Below are 13069 nucleotides of genomic sequence, written 5' to 3'. Positions count from 1 at the left end.
TTGAAACCTGTACCTAGTTAAAAATTTTTGACTCAAACTCTCAGTATTAAAAAAAATTGCTGAAACATTTTATTGTAGCTGTATCATAGATATTGAAGTTTATCCAGTCAAGGGCTCGATTCCTTGTAATATTTATGACTCTGGGGAACTCTTGTATCCACATTTCCTATAACTGTGCTTTGATGAAAGTAAAAAGTTATAAAGTTACATGTAAGGAGATGATTTTAGCTATGATATTGCCATGTAAATTATCACATAATGCTACAGTGAATGAGATTTTTTTTTAAATAGGACAGTTCTAGCAGTAGAAGAGGAAATGTGTGCTTTGCCAGAAAATGGTAAAAAAAAAAATTGTTCTTTCACTGACTGAGAAGGGAATAAAAAGAGGCTGTGAGAATGTTCTAGATAGCAGCAAGGCACTGATTCAGTGGAAGGTAATATCCTAAAAGTATTTTTTGTGTAAAGATTATTAGTATAATATCATTACTAGTGCACTTCGCTGAGTGCTAAATTATTTTACCTTTTTAGAAACTATTCTTTAAAATCTTCATGCAGGCCAAGACAGTACAATTTACCCAGTACTTTAGTATAATTTTTCTACCAGGCATTTTTCCACCAAGCATTTCACTCAGCTTCTTGTCAGCTTTGAAGTTCACAAGGGGAAAAAAAAAAAAAAAAAAGAATAACCAAAAACTCCTCAGCTCATTAGGAATAAGTAAAATTATTTGCAATTATCTTCATGATAGGATGCTAATGTGGTTAAATTTTCTGTTCACATCAGAGCTTTTACCAGGTGAAGAGACCAGGGGGATTTTGTTGTTTAACACATTCTCTGAAGCTTTGGAGTGCTTGTATTAACCAATTAAACTCAGAATTTTGAAGAGGTCAAAGTGATAAAAAACTCTGACATAGAATGTATGAGGTGCCTCACAAGTGGCTCTATCTGCAGCTAAGAAAAGGGAGAAGAAAAAAGATTAAATCACATTTGAGTTCAGCTCATAAAGGAATCATCTTTCTGGTCAAACTTTGTTAATTTGGTAGAGGAGGGGCAACCTCCTCCTGTGGCTGCTGGGCTTCGAAGACTGAAAGCGTTTTAGATGGAATCAAAATGTGCATTTATAATGAAATCTTGTAAAATTCACATTGATTCAAATGGCTTCAGGTTTTCTGGTCTTCACAGAGGCATTTTCTCTCAGCTAGATCATTTTAACTTTATGGACAAAAATTACAGAGTAGGAAGAGCCTCATTCAGCAGATAACAGGTTACAGATACCAGAATTTTTGGGCCCATGCAAGAGAAAGTTAATTCCTGCTTTAGCAACACCAGATCACCACTTTTTGTAAATATTCTTAACCAGTGTTTAGTGGAATTTCCCAAATAATCAATTAAAGCACAATTTTGCCTCTTCCCTTAAATTTTGCAGCCAGAGATGCTGGTTTACAGCATCTCAACTGGGACATTTTTCCTATGGGTGCAACAAAGGAAAAGTTTCTTCTTTGTTGTACTACTGTGAATCTTACAGAGCCAGCTTTAGTGCTGTGAATCCCTCCTTCACTTTGAGTAAGAAATCTGTCTTGAGGGTGGAAAAATAAATTTGTTTCTTGCTCTGGTTGCCTCAACATCTTGGCTGGCTGACAATTCTTTCTGTCGTGACACGTTAGTAGGTTGTTCCAAAAATTCACTAAGGAGATGCATGAGATAAGAATATAAATCCATCAAAACTTGTTGTTCTTCTTAACAATTCTTAACATCCTTAAATAATCCGGTATTCCAGATTAAACTATTATTTTTATCTTAGTTTATCATTCTTTTACAGCATTTATGTTTAGTACAGGCACAGGACTGCCCATGGGTTTCCAATTTGCAGGTGAATTAAGAATGTACATTTCTAGATATTTAAACATTGTCCATGCCCACTCTCCCTTAAATTTTAATTATGAATGTGTTTTATGAGTATAACCCATGTCAGTTTTTTACATTGCCAAGTTCACTCAGCTCTGCCACACCTGCAACCTCTGGGAGTCACCCAGTGCATGCCCTGGGCCTTTCATTTGTAGCAGGTTCTACCACAATTAAATGAAATATATCTGCCATCTTTTCATCCCAGATTTGGTGTTTTATTTTCACATCCTGCCTCTCAATCAAAAAAAAAAAAAAAAAACAAAAAAACAAAACCCAAAAATAGACCTCTGAAATGTACTGATGTTAATTATAGACAATATTGTAAAACTGTTTAAATCTTTGTAAATTTATAAAATGATTAAGACTGGTGCCTTATCTTGATATTGGTTTCAAGAGCATTATTCCCCTGCACTGAAAAGTAGAATTTAGGTATTTTAACATAATTTGGAGTATACCAAATTTTAAGGCAAGTTTAAAACCTGTGTTAAAAATTGAAGGCAACTTTGTGATGTTGTCAATCACACCTGACACTGGATAATCCATAATTCTTCATCTAATTCCAAATTGTACTCTGGATATGTCTCTCAAAGCAGTAATATGTCTGAAAAAAAGATTCAGGAAAAGCCTATTGTGGTACAGAAATTATTCTGACATCTACACAGTTGAGCATGCAGTATTGGCACAAATGCAATAATTGATATGGAAATTTTCAAATATTGTCTTGTTCAGAGAAGCCTTTTACTCCTCAAGTCCCTGGTCAAGATGTTTTACCTTTTCTAAGTTTTTGTGCTACTTTAAAAGTATGAGTAAAAAAGCTATTTATACGCCTGTGGTCTGAAATTTGCATGTTTAGCATTTTAGAAATTGAATTTTAATTTGTTTGCTAGACCAAATTATAACAGTCTGTGAACTCAAGCACACAAATCTCAGTTATTTTAAATAGAAAAGAAAGCCTAACAAGCACACTGTCATGAAACATTAGTAAAGTTGTTTTTTTCTCTCAAAATAAATGTGTTTATTTATTTTTATATATATTGAATTATTTATTTATTGGGCTGAGGGGAGTGCTAAGTCCATGTTGCAGAAATAAAGGGGGAAGGTTGTCTCTTTTTTGTTTGTTTGGGTTTCTTGGGGGTTTTTTTTGAACATAGTTAGGCAATGTGATTCCTTTTTTCAGAAGAGAAATATTGAAATGCGTTTATTTTTTTCAGAAAAGGTTAGATATGTCCCGTGGTTTGTCTTTAGCTCATCCCACTGGAATTGCTCTCTATTGCAGAAGGCTGGATTTATATCTGCTCAGATTTAAATCTCTCCCACATTTTTTTTTTTCTTGCTCTGTCCCCTGCACCTTGGTGGACCGAGTAATCGTGGTTTTGATGAATCTGCTTTGAGGGCGCTCATTCCAGCGCTCGACTGAGCACTAAATGCAGCAGTTGCTCACATAATCTGTACAAAGGGCTTTCCCAGCTGAGTTTCTGCCGTAGCCCATGGATCAAACGCATACTGTGAAGCACAAAAACAGCAAGAGAGAGCACCAGTGCTTTGTACTTGCTTAAAACAAACCGAATTAACCCATGGGCTGCACTGGAGTACTGCTGGCGTCCTTCAACTGCAATAATTTCTTTGCTAAAATGGTAAAATCTGATGGCTGAGGTATGTAAAACAGATTGCAACAAACATGTGATGTGGGAGTCTGCTGGTGTGACTTAGATGAGTCTGTCAGCTCATTTGGTCTTTAAATGCTGTTGCTCATCTGATTTTTTTTTTTTTTAATTTCGTGCAAAAGTGTTGAAGCTTGTGCTTCACGAATTCCACCACGCTAAAATCTGCAGGGTCAGAAAAATTTCAGAAACTTTTATAGCCAAAATGATGTCTCATCTGTTAATTTAAACTTTTATCAGCATGGAGCATCCAACGGTTGATGCCAATCATAAATGCAACTTTTTAAACCTGGGCTTAGCATCCCAAAGAGATTTTATTCTACTGAACAGAAGTTGTTGCACATTGCCTACATATCTGTATCTTTTCTAAGCTTACAAAATAAAAAAAAAAATTGTACTTTTCTGTAACAAAAAAATCTTCATCCCAGAAGTTTCCATATATTTGTGAAATATGTTTAACATTTCAGGGGAAAAAAATGTGAAGTATGATGTGTTTCTCTATTCTTTCCCCTTTTATCTGCTAGGTTCTCAAGCAAATATTCACAGCTGACTTTGTCTTCTCTTGCCAATAAAAGACAAAGTCAGTAGTTACCCAGTTTTCCCAAAACTTCGACCACAGTTTGAATTTTATCTGTATTTGGGAAGAATACTGGAGGGCCTCTCTTGATTCCTTTAATTTATTTGGGGTTTTAACAATTATACTGTTTGTGAAGAAAGTAGGTATTAAAAAATGAGAAATAATCAAGTTATTAGTGTTCCATATATTTCCTGTTTTAACTTATATATAAACATACTGTGAGTAAATGAATATTACTACTTTAGAGAAGTAATATTTGCCAAAAAAAATAGAAATTTGGGTGTAATAGCGAAGGAAAAGTGTGGAAAGATACAGGCCTCAGTGCTGCAGGCCACGAATCATCTCTGTGTCTTCTCACATGCAGAGTCATTCTGCAGGAGACCTGAATATTTTGAATAAATCTGAACAGATTTTTTTTTTTTCCCCCAAATACAACGCCTCATGGACCCAGAGCCAGACAGTCTGTCTCTCATCCTATGATTTCAGAATTATTGATTCCATTCTGCCTTCATAAAGCTCTCAAAGCACTAAAGTGGAAGCATAAAAGAGAGTAAATTTGAGGTGAAAGGTACTAAAGCACAAAGTAAGTGTTGAGGATTAATAATCTTTTTCTGTATTTTTTTTTCCCCACATTAGACAATGGTCCCATTACCTACTATTCACTATGCAAAGTCTTCATCTTCCCTGCTAATGTGCTTCTGCAGTTCATAAGGTATTCTAGATATTGCTTTTTGGGCATTATTTTTGGGCATAAAAGCAGAAACTTAAAAGGTATTTGTAACTCCTTTAGATGTAGTTCATTACCATTAGTCACCACAAGTAGTTTCAACACATATTTCAGTGACCTTCATGAAGTCTGTTTTAACCTTCTGTGTGTCCTCTTTATGATCCAAATTAGTATTCTGTAATCTAAATTGCATGAAAGCTCAGAAATACTCAGCAACTGCTTTTTGTCCTTTCCATGTTTACCATTACATCTATTGTTTACCCTCACGTGCAAAACTTTTGGTATGAAGAGTGCATGTACAGAGATGCCGTGGAAGTGTTTATGGAATGAAAAGAAACCGAGTATTTCTGAAAAAAATTTATTTCTATTCCTGAAAACTGGGTGGCAAAGGGAAGATGGAAGCCTAAATACGGTAAAAACATTAGGTAGTCTGAAAATTAATATCTTGCTAATTAAAAATATTTTAATTTTAAAAGGGATTAATAGGAATAAAAGCATGATGACACTTTCACAACTATTTATTCCTATTTATGTATTCTGAAGTTAATAATCACCCATCACTAAACAGTGTTTCCCTCAGCCACCAGATTTTAGCCCTGTGTCATTCCCTTGAATTATATTCCTTCTCAATACAAAAGATTTTAAAGGTTTTAAAAGTTTGGTGATGACACCAAACTATGAGAGCTGTCAGAGGATGAAGCACCTCTCCCATGAAAAAAAGCCTGAGTGTGTTGGGGTTTTTCAGCCTGGAGAAAAGAAGGTTCTGGGGAAACATTTTTTGTGGTCCTTCAATATATAAATATGGAGAGAGAATTTTCACCATGTGACAGGGAAGGGGGTAATGGTTTTAAACTGAAAGAGAGTAAATTTAGATTCGACAAATAGTGGAAAAGTTTTATTATGGGAGGGGTGAGACACTGGAGTGAAGAGCTGTGGCTGCCACATTATCAGAGTTTTTAAAGGTCAGGTTGGATGAGTCTTTGAGCAACCTGATCTAGAGAAAGTTGTCCATGCCTGTGACAGGAATGTTTGGACTAGAGGGTTTTGAAAGGCCTTCCCAACCCAAATCTTCTGTGGTTCTGTGGTCTGTCCAAGATAAGGGATTAGAGGCGCAGAATATTTTTCTGATAAAAAGAAACTTTGGGTGTGACTTTTTAAAAAGTTGTAAAGCAATTATTTTTCATGAAGGTTTTGAGCTAACCCCAGAGTCAATCATCTGTTAAGAGGATATGCATCTTGATGGAATTTGAGGTATTTCTGTAGGAAAAGAGAGAGCTTAATCCTAGAAGGTAATTAAAAAACTTTTTATGGTCTCTGAAACAGAAGAAAAAAAAAAAAAAGAAAGGGGAGTTTTGTCCTTTGGAAGTTCATCGACAAGACCTTTTTTCTGAGTCCATTTTAATTCCTCACAGATTCCACAGACACATACATTCATCCAGAGATACACACATGCACACAGAGACAATATTGCTCAGTTACTCTTCTCAACCTCAGCAACCCTCTTGACCAAACCCAAAACCCTTGAGCCTCAGTGAAGCAATTATTTTGATTTCAATAAATTACACATAAGATCTCAGGATGAGATATTATTGTAAGGATTATAGAAAAATATCTAGAACGTCCCTCTCTACCTCCTGTGTGTGTACTGATTTCCAGTCACTGATTATATCAACTCTAACTGCCCAGGTGTGTAGAACAGTCAATGTTTCTTTATATTGCTGACTCACTTTTTTCCTCATTAGCCACATCAGGACAATGTCTTTGGATGAGACTCCTTATTTCCTCCACTTTCTGTGTTATGGTTGTTAAATGTGACAAATGGAGCTGGAAAACTGTCCCTTACACCAGAACAGACAGAAGCTTAATGTGTTTAAAATTTCATATTTGGGCTGGGGATGTGACAAGTGCTGTGACTTGAAGATAGGATGCCTGTAAGTGGTTTTGACAATGTTGGAGAGAACCAAAAGCCCAAAACATTTGGAAAAAGCCAAACAACAGTGTGCTAAGATAAGTAATGCTGCTGTTCTCCTCAGAGATTTTATTTTTCCCTGTTGTTCTTGTTGTTGTTGCTGTGACTAATAGTTAAGCTTTTTTCCTCCACCCTCCCCATACCCCTTCAGAGTGTTTGATTAGGTTTCAGCTATAGCATAGAGAACATCTTTGTGGAGCACTTTCAAAAAACAAAGGCAGCTTTTCCTGAGAGATTTGATTCAGGTCACATGAGTTTAATACTGGAAGTTGGATCTTCTGGCTGCTCATACTTGGTGTTTCCTCTGTGGCAAGACCAGAACCTAATGGAAAGAGGACTGTGGAGCAGAGCAGGTGGTGCACGGAAGAAAATGTCCTGGATGTGCACTTCTAGGAGGTTTATTTTTTGTCTGCGAACGGCTTGTTCTCTTTGTCTTCAGTAATTATTACATCAAAGAATTTAACATTTATGACCTTCCTCACACAAGAGAAAAATCCCTGTTCAGAGTTTTAGACTCTCAGGTGTGCTACCTGAGAGCAGCAGCTAAATCTGCTTTATATTTGTCTTTTAGAAAATCAATAGCCATTACTGGACGTCAGCAAACATACAGGTGAGGAAATGACATCAGTTATCCTGCTCCAGAGCATAAACTGCTTGCCAGGGAGAGATTAAGTCGAAGTTTCCTTCCAAATTAGGTGTGACTGTGGGTGTTGCTGCAATGCTTTGTACCTTCCTTTGCACTGTTTGGTGTTTTTCATGGAGATAAAGACATCTTCTGGCATTTTCCTTTTAAACATGCCTGGGGTACTTTCCTTGAATCCTATGCACCATTGGATTGGAAGCTCTGACAGCTGAAGGAACCTTTCCAGTTTGAGCAGAATAGTTATAATAGATTTCAAAATAGATAGATTTCGTTTTCTTAGGCATCTTGTTCAGGTAACAACACAAAATTGTCAAGAGATCCAAGTCAGCACAAACACACAGACCTCCCACAAGAAAAAAAATATAGCTATGGAGCCTCCACTAATATAAAATCAGCTTTGGAAGTAATATTAACTAAAAAATCTAGGCGGCAGCAAAATGCATTCTGTCTTCTAGCAGAAATTTCTGGAAGGATGTACTGAAAGGTGGAGGCTGATTTACCAATTTGACTTTAATTCTGTTGGCCATCTTAGGTGATATATTTCTGACAGTTAAGCATGCTTTCCATCTTGCCTTATAAAAACAACAGCAGTAATAACAACACTTTCCAGCACATTATTCCTGATGCTTTCATTTCTGCACTTAGGAAAAAAAATCACCTTTTTTTTCTGTGACTTAAAAAATTATTTCGGTGCTCGTTCACATTCAAAAGGAGCTCTGGAAACATTGTTCAACTGTTAATGTGCCAGAGAACGATTCACTAGGCTTTCTGTAAGAAAAACAAGAATTTCCTAAACTGTGTGTTATCCAATTTTACAGTTTGGGGTTTTTCCTTCACTTCTATATAAACAAAGTCTATTTAGTCCCAGTGATATGGATAAGCCAGGAGTACTAAGCAATGTGTTTCCTTGGGCCTCTTCTAAACCCAGGCAATGGTTTAGGGCAGCCACTGATCTGGGCTCAAGAGTGTCAAAATCTTTCCTTTTGCAAAGTATGTGAAAAACGTCCATTTCAGTAAAAATTGGGCTTGGATTATCACCATTGCTTTAAAAAGAAAATTTGATTTCAGAATTATCACAATATTCTCCTCTGAAATTATGGCTTTGTTTATAACTTTCTGTTCACATTTGACAAGATTTAAGTAGACATAGCTTGAATAGGTAAAAAATTTATCTGTCTGTTTTAAAAAGCTTCAACCAAAACAGCAATAATAATAATAATAATAATAATAATAATAATAATAATAATAATAGTAGTAGTAGTCCTTAACCTGGAATGCCATGATAAATGATTTGCCACTATAAAGTTTAATGTAGATGCTATAAAGTAAACTATAAAGTTTAATGCTCTTCAAGAAGATGAAGCTTTCTAAAAACCATGTCAGAATTGCAAGAGATTTTATTAATATCTTTTTAATACATGCTGCTGCTACTGAAAAACATCTGACATTGAAGACATCTTCAACCAGCTAAGTGGTGATGTCCCAAGAGGATAGAGTAACTTAAAAAATAAAACACTGTCATACACTTTATGAAGGATCTTGTGAGAAGTAGACACTTCCTATTACAGGGTCCTGTATTCCAGATAATTAATTCCCTTTAACAGTTATCAATCCTATGTATAACTTCGGGTGTTCTTTAACTCAAATTGAATATGGTGTGGCTGCAAGATAAGTTATCAATTAATTAGCAGCATTTAATGCCAAAATAGTGGCTCTTTTCTGAGGTGTCCTTATGTTCTATGTCTGTGGATACAAAAATGGTGCTAGCAAGGATTTTCTTGCTGTTTTCTAAGTCTGTGAGAGACTTTTCTCTCTCACAGAAGAGGTAGCAGAGTTATGTGAACAGCCAAACCACCTTGAAAAGTCTTGTTTATGGTACAGTGGAAAAATATTTTGACAATGGATGTTTTAGGATTTTAGCCAATCAGCCCCAAGGGGTGGCTGGTCCATTGTCCGATTAGACTATCAGGAAAAAAGTCTATAAAAGAGTTTGTAAAATAATTAAATGGATCAATCTTGCTGCACAATTCCTGCCTGCTGGATCTTCTCTCCTCCTCCTCCCTATGGCTGCAGGACACGGTAATACACCTTGGGGTATTTTTTTTTTTTTTAATATATGTCTTGCATAAATTCATTTTAACTGTAATTTGCAATGTGATAATATCCTGAAGTTCCTGCGATTTTAGGGCTGCTGAAGACACATAATGGAAATTTTATACTTAATGGAGATCCAGTTGGCTGTTGCAATACATTCTACAGCATCAGGAAGTATTTCATAGAGCATCTATGGTTTTAAAGAACAGGAGAAGCAATATGTGTGCTGGTGAGTCACACAGGTGCTCACTTTTTACACGTTGTTTTTCTTTGGCAGCACTTAATGAAAATAGAACTAGCAAAATTCATGGCTATGTGATTTTTATAGAAATCTCAGGCCTGTTTTGCCTGTTGTCCGAGCTGAACATCCATAATTCAGCTCTGATGCAAAGGCCATCTTTCTGAAAAATTGTGGCAAGAAGCTTCAAGAATAAACCCAATTCTTAGATTACACATTTGGGCTCAGCCAGTGATTTACATGAATTTGCTGCTTCAGAAAAAAACTCACATATTTTGTAATCTGAGAGCACAAAGTTTATTGCTCTGTTTGGTGGGGATTGTCACACTTGCTTATTTTGATAAATTAAAAACGATCAGTGTTTCTGATGCATACGTTTCCCATCCTAGCATTAAAAATACCTTCAGAAATTTGGGTTGTAGTCCCAGCCTAAATCCATTCATTGTTATTATACATCCATATCAGCAAATTTTGGCTTCAAAAGTTCTTCTTCTGACCTAGAGTTGACCTCCAATGTATTTATAGGCTGCAGCTGTGGCATGTCTTAGGACTGACCCCTGCTCAAGGGTGTATTTTTCCCCTAATGACTCTGAAATTATTTTATGAAAAATCTTTTGGTTTCAAATTCTTCCTCGAACACGGGTGCCCAGAGTTATTTTCAGACAAATCTTTATGGATTTAGTTCAGTGTTATTAACATGGGCCTAGAAAAGCCTCTATTTCTTTTGGGCAACATCACATTTTGATGCGCTGCAGGTCACTGGTGTAACCAAAGCTCATTACTTGGTGAGGCTGCTGTTAAGAATGGCTTTTCTAATTTCCCCCTCCCCCCTAGGTCCTCCTCTATCTCTACCACTAGTTCCTCACTGTGTAATGATTCCTGCATTAAACTGCTGCTAACTTCATTAATGGTGTTTAGGGTGGTCCCACACCCACTTCTCCAAACCCAGAGTGCTTAAATCCACCCATCTCCTCTTGTCTAGAAAATCAGATCAATCACCTTGATGCAGAAGAGAGGGAGAAAGTTTTTTATGCTTAAATAAATTGATCTCTATTACCTTTTCTTACACCAGTGTTACCAACGTATTCAATTCTGTGGTAATTTGACACCTTCATTTCTATAAATATGTATTTTTAGTTTCATTATTCTTACTAACTTTCCTCCAGACTTCATGCCATCATCTTTTCCTAAACTGAAGCCAACTGCTTATCCATTTTTTATCTCTACTTAAACTATCTATTTCTTCTTACTGCATACAAGTTGCAATTTCATTTTTTTTTCCTTCTAGTCTATGTGAAGAACTTAATATAAATCTTAAAATACACCTTTTTGAAATTCCAATTTTACTACCTTTTTTGACCTCAAATGATGGGTTTAATTTCCAAAGAGTTTCTTATATTACAGCCAAGCCTTTGGTTAATTATGAAAATCTACTTGAAATACTTGTGAAATTAGGTCAAAGTGCCTTCTGACCTATTCTTTTACCCTTTGTTATAACAAGACTGAAGAGAGTGTCAGCATTTCTCACATGAAAAGTTCCCAAGGTTTTCAAAACACTCTCTCATTTTTCAAAATATTCAATATATAGGCTCTAATTATAAGCTATTTTCTGAGGCTTTACAAAAGTAGCATGCAGACTGGCAATGCAGGAAGCTAATAAAAATATAGAGCAAGTTTGGGTTTTTTTTGTTACAACTTTTTATTTTAAGTATTGTAATGGTTTGCTTTGGTTTTTTTGCTCAGTTTGGATTAAAAAAAAAAAAAAAAAATGATGTAGATTTTATAACACCAGGTCCTAAAAAGACCCTTTCAAAAGGATGATGTAACAGATGTAGAGTTTTTATGGGTAAACCTTTTTTATGTTTTTGTATGTTTTTTTCAGTTTCTTCTGAGCTGCACAGTAATAAAACTTCCAAAACATAAGCAAATGACAAGGTAATAACAACTCCACACATTCCTGAAATTCTCCCAGAAATAAAAATGAGAGGTGCAATTTTGGAATGTACCGAGGACAGAAGTCATGGTTTTAGGAACAAAATTTTCTAACAGAGCTCTGCCATATGGAGGAATTACGTTTTTTTTCCCTTGGTTCCAGATTGATTAGCAGAAACTTTGAATCTTTTGTCTTCCTGTATTATTTCTGAAAAATATTTTGTGTCTAAAACCAAACTCCACCTTTGGATGGACGGTTAAATCTTCTGTTTTCCTTTAATATTTCAATACCATACAAGTCTTGTAACAAATTGATACTTTATTTTTTTGTTTGAGGTTTGAATAACTGGCAACCCCACTACACCTCCTGTTCATTTTATTTCATTTTTACAGAGGAGAATAAAGTGTATTTCTCCCATTTTCTCTGTGTAAAATACATTATTTCCTTGAAGTCTGTTTCTTTTGTTACCATAATGTTACATTGTGTGCTATTTTTTCATTTAGTTCTTCAAAACAAAAAATATTACACTAAATATATATTCCTACTGCTTGGCATGGCAGGGAAAATAAATATTGCCTGTCCTCAAAATTATTCTGTTCAAATGTGTTTGTAGTTTTTGTTCCCCCTTTTAAATCTAATTTTAAATTCATACCGTTTCTACAAGGGTAAGTATCTAAAATGCATTTTCATTGAATTTGGTTTTTTTTTGGTGTGCCTAGCTAAACTCTTTCACAATGAAACTGAGGAAGAGGAATATTTGACATTTTTTTCATTATTTTATTTAGATTAATAATTTATAAAAGGCAGCATGTCTTTAGAGCTGCTGAGCAAAGAAACCCTCTTGCTGACAAGGATAAGATAATTGGTTTCAGAACCACTATTCTTGTTATTCCCATGCATTTAGCAGTGTTTCCTCTAAACTGTTGAGTGAAATAGGAGATAGGAATAGGACCTGTGCTCACAGGAAGGTTGCTGGATTGTAGACCAATATGGTTGGGTTTGCCCCTGGTGCATGGGCTGTGCAATCAAACAGTGACTTAAGCCCTTCCCCTCGATACCTTGAGTAATTTTTTCTCTGTTACATTGGAAATATTTAAACTTTCAAAATATATTTTATATGCATACGTTTCTAAATCTATTTATTAATTAATTTATTTATTTATTTATTTATTTGAAAATGTAAATCCAAGCAGCTTCTGTGGGAGGTTTGTTTAAAGGTCTGTCCTTCTCCTGGGTGCCCAGTTAATGTGCCTTTTTACATGCACCTCATCCTGCTACTCCTTAGCAAAACAACTGATAATTTTTAATTTTATGCTGTGATAAA

The sequence above is a fragment of the Aphelocoma coerulescens genome (genome assembly GCF_041296385.1).
Source record: "Aphelocoma coerulescens isolate FSJ_1873_10779 chromosome Z unlocalized genomic scaffold, UR_Acoe_1.0 ChrZ, whole genome shotgun sequence".
Taxonomy (NCBI): Eukaryota; Metazoa; Chordata; class Aves; order Passeriformes; family Corvidae; genus Aphelocoma; species Aphelocoma coerulescens.
Note: the sequence above shows the minus strand (reverse complement) of the source record.